Source organism: Corapipo altera, unplaced genomic scaffold (genome assembly GCF_003945725.1).
Source record: "Corapipo altera isolate COAL_440 unplaced genomic scaffold, ASM394572v1 52b, whole genome shotgun sequence".
Lineage (NCBI taxonomy): Eukaryota > Metazoa > Chordata > Aves > Passeriformes > Pipridae > Corapipo > Corapipo altera.
This window is the reverse complement of record NW_020884922.1, coordinates 196,431-205,121: the sequence shown is the minus strand read 5'-3', so window position 1 is coordinate 205,121 and position 8,691 is coordinate 196,431.

The following is an 8,691-nucleotide window of genomic DNA, read 5'->3' as shown; positions in this document are numbered from 1 at the left end:
CATTTTTAAATAGTCTCAAAAGTGTGTTAAAAGCTTAACAAATATGACAAATATTACCTTTAAGGTTTTACAGGCCTTAAGCACACAATTTGCTACACAGAAATGGGCCTTTCTATGCTTGTCAGAAGTAGTTCTCACTTATATAGTATTAGGTATAAAAGTGGCTTCAATATCATCATACCTATTGGTGAATGTGGGTAAAATTCTTTATCTCCAATAATGCAGAAATTCATACCAATTTATCATAATTGATTTTTTGATATCTGTGAATTTCTGATATTTTCCCAGCCATTCCATTTCAGCTATTTCACCAAATTGTTCTTCATACACCTTTTTATTATGCATAGAAGCAGGTAAGAGTAGTCCTGGAGAATGCCACAAAGGCACTTATAAGGATCGCATTACCAGGTCAGGTCCCAATCCTGTAGTCTCCTTGTACCCCCAGGAGAGCTCCATGGATTTCAGCAGCATTTCTCAGTCTGTCTATGTCCTCCAGTGTTCCTCAAACTACAGGACCAGCATCTTGGTCAAAGGAGAGGGTCACAAGTTTTAATGGATTTGCACTAAAATTTTTGTCATACTTTTTAGGTCTCCAATGCAAGCGCAGTTAAATAAGGCATGGACTGCAGGCACTGAACATTTCACTTCGCTACCCAGGGGTGAATACTACCATTTATTTGGGGACTTGTCAAAGTATTATTTTCATTACACTAATAAATACTGTAAAAGTCAAAATAAAAAATGTTATAAGTTCTGGAACATGTCTTATCTAAATCTATATGATCTGGAAATATTTAGCAAGGGAGTTCAGTAATACAAAACAGAAACAGAAAGGGTCCTGGGTAAAGCCTTAGGGAAATGCCAAACTATTAATTACACATTAAGTGAATGGTTTTTATTTTTGTATTAAAGCAGCAACGATTCAAAGTCTATGCTACAGTGCAACAAAAATTATTCCCTGGTATAACCTAATGCAGAAGTCCAAGCTATTTTGATCCCTGGAGTCAAAGTGCTTTAAAATATGAAATAAAATTGTGTTGGGATTTTTTTAAATTAGGAAATAGGAGAAAAATTCTGACCCATTAGCACAGAACTTGGCAAACACTAATGATAAATCAAAGCTATGCTCTGCAAATATTCTTCCAAGTTTAACTGTATACTTGCAATTTATTTTTCTCACCTAAATTATTTTCCCAACTTGAATTTAACTTTGGTAAATATCACCAATACCGCTAACAGTTCTGATGAAGTCAAAAGAACTGCCCCCATGTGTAAAATGAGTGTTTGCTCAATCAAGCCCAACAGCTGTTACATGTTGCTGTTTGCACTGCTGGCCATCCCTGTAAATTAATAATAAATAATGAAAATTATCTAAAAAATGATCCTAAAATACTGCAATTCCCAAGGGAACATGCCTTTCCAAGGCATTGCCATAAGCTATTTCACACTAGGTACAACCCTGGGAATCTTGCTTTTGTGTGCAAAGCCCCCTTCAATACCCAAGTCCTTCTGTATACTCTTGTGTTTACACAAAGGCACAACCTGCATCATCAAAATGCAGACACTTCCAGGTTGGAGAAGAGACTCTAATCAGAGTATGGATGCTCCTTTGCTCTGGTGAAAAGGCTACATTTTAGTCAGGACATGAAGGTAAATCCTCCCCTAGTATGTAAAGCACCATGGGATCTTTAATGTCTAGGCTGAGCAGACATGACCTCAGTTTTCTAAGGTTTCCTTAATTCCTCAACTCCCACCTGTGAAAGGTCATAGAGCAGTTACAGTGTAATTGAATTTGTGCTTTGCTTTGGATTTTTGGGAGGACTGTTTTGGGTTTCAGCATGTTTTGGTTTTGTTTTTTTTCATTTGACCAACCTGTCTCCTCCCCAAATTTTTCTGGTCCTCAGAACCATTAAGGCAGTTTCTGTGAGTGTCTTGGATGTAGAGTCAGGGAGAAATGGTAATCTGGAATCTGAAACCAGAGAGAACACATCATACTATGAACCTGTGCTCATGTACGTCCTTTTCAGCCTTCAACGGCTGAAAGCAGTGTGGAAGTTCCAGAAGTACAATAAGTAAGCATGGATAATTTGGACAGTATAAAGAGGAACTGGAGAAGTCAATGCTCAAGTTAGTCACAAAAATCAAGTGAAAATTAAGATATAAGTCTCTCTTTAACAAAAAAACTTCCTCCACTAACTACGGTCCTTCAGGTATCCTGCTATGCATGAAACCCTGTGTGTTAAACTCACCACCCAGCACCGAAGGAAACTCAGGAGCCCCTGAAATACCAAGAAAGTGAAAGAGAACTGGGGAGAAATTTATAAAATAAATCCTCAAAGATTCTTGTTTAGTGGAGACCCTTCTTCTTCTTATGAGGGCTCCCATTCACAAAAGAGGTACCTCTCTCGATAGTGATTTCTGCCAGCTGTTACAAGTGAGCAACTGCCTTCCTGTAGGTGTGATTAGTAACCTACCTAAGCACATGGGACTTTTAGCACTGTCCACAGACTGCTCCACAGAAGATGTCTAAGATTTGGAAAGGTGTATGATATGTATATGACCACAAATTAATAAACCTTGGTTTTCAAAGGACTGCCATTTTCAGGACAAACCAATGATCCCTTCCCAGTTGTATCTTGAAATCCATAAAACTGCTGCACGTGAAAGAACTGGAAAGCATTTAGTCCTGCTTAGCAGAGAATGCACTGTAATTCATTGACTTGGACTTGGATGCAAGCTACATTGACTTCAACGCCCTGCAAGTCTTCCATCAGAAATTAACAAACTGGTGATGAACACTCCTTCCAAACACACATTCTTACTTTTTTGTGTGTGAGAGCATTCTTCTTTGTGGTCTCCCAGGGAACCGGAGAGAGGATTTACATTATCCAGTCTCAGATAGTCCTCCTTCCCCATAAGGATATTATCCACTTGACTCACTAGTTAAGGTCAACATAACCTTGAAGAAGTTATCACAATAAAGCCATATATATTTGTCTACAGCAGGAGGAATATCCCAGAACTCTGCAAAAGCAGGGGTTTGCTTTGAGGAAGCTCACAGACCTGAATCAGGTGCGATCTCACAATGTGTCAGAGCCAATTTATACCCAGAGCTGATCTGTGTCCACTGACACAGAGGGCTACCAAGAGAAAATAGGGTGGAAGTCATTGGATAATGGTAGAAGGGAGGGAACATCCATAGTAGTTCACCCTCCCAGTTTAAAAAGTCAAAACAAGCTTGCCAAAAGATGTTTTATCTTTTTGCACTCCGTCTTATGTTGACTTTTCTCCAAATACCTCCTCCCCCAAGTTCCACTGGTTACATCCTCTTCTTATTGCTCTAAAGTCATAAAATTATGAAAATACCTTCGTTTCACCTATTGACCACTCTTAGATCTCCCAGTCCATAGCTCCTTTAATGAAGTCCTCAGGCAGCATTTCCCTGTATCCTTATCTGAGTTTGGTAATAAAGCATCTCTTAAGCTGACATCCTTTTACAATATATGAACTAGAGCTGGGCAAGCTTTTCATGGCAAATGTTTTATTTAGTGGATTAAGCCTTTTGTTCTCTTTCTGAATTATTATGGAGAAACTTTGACTTTAATTCATCTGGTTGTTATTCACAATTGTTCAAATAACTGTGTCAGTGAACATATTTCAGCTGTTTAGATTGTTCTCAAATTATTCACTTCAGTTCTTTCTTTTGCTATTTGTTATGTGCTATTTACTATTCAAGGGCTGTATTTGGGTTTACCTACCCCACATGGTGACAATATTAACTGATCCTTACATCACTGGAAAGTTTATGGAGAGGAGCACAATCAAAGAGATTTCATATTGCCCTCTTTTCCTACTGTGGTCTGTTCACAATACATATTTCTTGCAAAATTTTATACAAATATATAATAAGTATCTGTGAGGAGGCCTATTTTCCATTAACAGCCTTTCAGTAAAAGTAATCAGGTATCTCCATATTAATGGAAATCATTAGAAGGTCTGAGAACACCATCTAACTGAACTGACAGCTTCAGTTAAATACCCAAGATTCCACCTGGAAGTAATAAGGCAATGGAATACCAGACTTCATTAGTTCTGTACCTCGCTAAGCTCCTTCTTTTGTTGAAATTAGCATTTGTAAATATTTTTGTACAATATTCACCTGACTTCAATGTGATCTAAGTAGCATACATATTTTCAGATTATCCAATGGAACTGCAGAAATACACAGTATGTTTCTGTAAGTATAAATCCACAGACAGAATTCATCTCGATAAATCTATTTAAAACTATTTTGATTTTTATTCTTTATAAAATAATACATCCAGACTACAATAACTGATTGTGCATCTCATTTTTCATTTAAATAGATTCCAATAAACTGCAAAATTTTTATCTAAACCTAGTTTTTAGGTGCAGCAAAATTAGAATGTACCAGTTCAGGATTCAGTTCTAGTCTCTATTATGGGCTTTATGGTTCTGAAAATATAGTTTATGCAATGATTACTTCTACGCATGCAGAAACCAAAAAAAGGCAACACAATTTTGTAAACAAGAAAATAGGCCAAAAGAACTACAATGGGCCAGATTCCTGGAGTCAGCAATGGAGCTGCAGGCACTTTTTTGTAGGGAGATTTTAGCTTCTCGGTTCTCACATTTGAACACAACTTTTGGTAAACATTTTCTATGAATCAAAGCTTTTGTTTTGAATGCTAATGAACTGTGATTCAATGAACCCAGTAAAAATACTTCTTCAAAATCCCTTCAGATGCAGCAAATATTTGAACCTGTCTCCTCTATCAGAAGCTTTCACTTAATGTGTTATGTGATCATGTGCTTTCCTTTCAATCTGTTAAAGTTATCAGCCATGAGAGTAATTTCTTCAGATTTCTGCTGAAAAAAAAGGAAGCTTTATTTAACATTTACCGCATTTTTGCAATTTATCACTCTTTCTACCCTAGTATAGTATGAGCTCTTCAATTTGCTCAAGTAAATATTGGCAGCAAATCAAAGAAAGCACTGTAAGTCCGTGGAACACAATTTTAAACTAACTATGGAATGCATGCCAGGGATAGCTGTGATGTGAAATGCGTTAGGCACACTAATTTTCCTATGTGGTATATTCTTCCCTGACTATATGCACACAAAGGAGAAAACATAACCTATGAAATGTTATATTGACTAGTTCCTGCAATGTCTTCAGAAATACTCTATTAATTTTTTTCCAAGGATTATTACAGCACTATTTAGACAGAGCTGGCAACCTGACTAATCACATTTGTTAATCTTAGTATCACATTTCTGTAATATTTTCATTAGTGACATTTTTCTCTTAGATCTATGTTTTCTAGAGCTGTATTATAGCTTTGTATAAAACTTTCTGGTTACCAGGAACTCCAGCAGGGCACCAGAAAATAGTACTATAAAAGACAACTGGTATCCTGTCTGTGAATTTGTCTGGACTTGCATACATCCACCAAAGGGTGGCTTGCATTATGCTAGGCACAAGCTGTGTTTAATTCAACAGCAATGTGGTCAGGACTCTATTATGCTCCCTGTAGAGTTACTCTGGATTTATACCAGTGTGATTGTGATTAAGATTTAACTGTGACATCTAGCTAGTTAAAATTTCTCTCCCTCCCATTTCCAGTGGCTGTAGAGTCCAGTCTTCTCAAACACTTATCTTCTTTTCCATAAACTGAATGTAAACTGCATGCAGGTACTCCAGAGCATATGAACACATTTAACACTCAAGACTGCAGTGTTATCCTAAAGGAATTGTAACAAATAATGGAAAGCTCATGATTTAAAAAAAACAAAACAAAACAAAACAAACAAATAAAAACACCCACAAAAAAACCAGACACCAAACTAAACCAAACCAAAAAAACCTTTAATAATCCATTATTCACATTTTTCATCACAACTATACTGAAAATACAGCCTTGTTGCAGGTACAGTTTTGCAGATACTGTAATTTTTTTGTCTGGAAAACAATCACATTTCATCATAATTATTGTAAAATGTCTGATTTTATAAAACAACATTTTACACTCATAGGTAAACTTTTCTTTTGCAGTTCAGCTTTCATTGGCTAGTATCAGCTAGTCTATGGATATAGCATGGACATTCATAAAAATAAATAACAGAAGCAAATTTGAAACTATATTAATAACCTGTCTTCATAGTCATAATCAGCTTGGTGCTTGGGTGGCAGGCATAGACAGCTGCTCACACATTGGTCTCCAACAAAAAGTAAATAATTTCAGGTTTTCTACTGGAGGAAACTCCCCTCTCACCTCCCTCCTTCATTTTTGGATAAATATAGCCCATGGTAGAGTCATCAAGCACTAGTCAAGCCTCACTCCTTCCCCACTTCTTAGTGAAAGTGTTCCCCTTAACAAGATATCTGCCCACCTCAGCCACCCTTGTTCCTTCCGTGTCCTTGCATGCAAGTACAGCAGCTTCTCCTCCTCTTCTCTGCCCCTTGTCCTTTTGCCAAAACACCAAAAGAAAGATCACTGACCCTCATGGGATTTACACAGAGGAGCTGCAGCTACAAGTACTTGATTCAGCTAATGATCCAATTCCATTCTTTCCCTCAGTCATGGACTATGTTGCATTTATTTATCTCTTAACTCCAGTCAAGATTCCTACCATACACTGTGCCAAGGACAATTAGAAAGGCCTCAGAGAAGCCTGGGTGAAGAAGATGGATGTCTGTTTTCAGAGTAGACCTAAGTAGGATCCATCAAACAAGTAGCTAGTTATGTCTTACATGTAACCAATAGCTAAAACTTGAATTGTCTACAAATAAAAATACTGTGGAGCAGGTGTATTCTGCAGATAAATGTTAGAAAAAAAAGAGATTCATTAATCCCAAGCCATTGAGACAGACATGAACAGCTGCATAGCTGGACTCTAGTCTTGGGCAACTGTGGTGGTTCTGACAATACAAGAAGCAAGGACTGAATGCCAAAAGCTGCAGTGCCTGAACTGTTGATGGTGAAATAGAAACCAGCCCCTCCCCAGCTAGGCTTCCTACATGTGCAGCTTGAGTCAGAAATCTGAGGAATAGGGCCCAACACCCCCAGCACCAATGGACATATATCTAGAGCTAGCTAACATGAAACACAGGCAGCAGTAGGGTGTCAGCAGCCTCCTTTCACCCCACAGCTGAAGCTCCTTTCCTTGTTCTGCAGAGCACACTTCTGCTGGTGGTCAACAGCTCCAGAGTCACTCCTGAAGCCCTTCTTTCAGGAACTAGCTACAGATCATTACGACGTTGAAAAGCTGGTGTACAGTGATCCTACCATCTGTTTTAAGCAGAAGCCTACTGGATAGAGCACTTCAGCAGTTCTTTCCTCTGCCTGAAAGGTTCAAGATTCCTGCCCTAACCACAAGACACCTCTCCAGACTCTCAGATGAAAATCAAGCAAACATGGCTGCATGTCCTGCTGGGACACTCGCCTGAAAAAAGTGGGACTCATGTTCCCATCTGTGCTCCAAGGCCTACAGAGATGTTTTCCTATCCATTAATTCTTCAATGTGAAAGAACAAAATCACTCTAAATATTCTGGAGATGCACTGGAGAAGTCCCTATGAGCACATCAAAGATAATTCCATTATTGTAACAACTAAAAAGCATTAAATAGTACCCATTGAGTCTTGGTTTCTTTTCTGCACTACAGAAGGAAGTTAGAACACGTCTCTAAACAAGAGACACTAAATCCTTTTCCTGAAATGGCTGGGGAAAATAGTTCTGGATTTTTTTTTATTTTTTTTTTTTGAGCAGGGGATGGAACTGAACCTGGATTTTTCACACCTTCAGTAAGGGCATTAATCTCTAAGTTTTGGGAATAGGAGTCATAAAAGAAGATACAATCACAGCCTGTGAAAGAAAGAAGGCTCTGCTGCATTCCTTTCAGGATTTAGTGATGTTGTCCTGAGAGCTGGGCTCTAAGAACATCTAGAAGATCTTTCCCATTTGGAGACATAAATCTAACTGGAGCGTGACCCTCAGCTGCAGACATCCTGATTTGTTTATGTTATTAAGAAATGCTGACATTTACTTAAATGAAGGTGATGAGCTATGTAATGCTCCCAGTAAGATAATTCATGTCAGTGCTCACAGGCAGCCATTGTGTAAAGACTGGGTGGGTAACTTTACCCAACAACAGGAAAATACATACTACCTCATCCTAGCTACCAGCAAGTGTTTGGGACACCTGTCTAGTTGCCATGTTTCATAGAATTATCATTGGGGTTGCTACTACAGAGACATGTATTATGTTTGCAATTCCCCTTAATCAGAAGAGAGAAATGAGATTAGTTCCATATTACTGTTTATTTTTCTTCCTGCTCCTTTTCTGAGTTATGATTTAGATGAAATTTCACTAAATCTGTGTTCTTTTTGCCCTGTAGACTTTTTCAGACTACTTGCAAAGCCACAGAAGTCAGGAAGAAAAATGGAAGCCCATAAAAATAGATACTCTACAGAAAACAGAACCGTCATCGATAAACAACCAAACAAGAGAAAAATATTAATTCCTTTGGAACCTGAATATTCATTTAAAGAGTTTCAAAATAATGTCTTGCTCTCTCCCAGACACAAGCAATTTTCAAAATGTAAAACAGGTTTGGAAGGTGTCGTTCACTTTCAGTGGCATTAGACACAGAGAGCAAGAAGCAGTG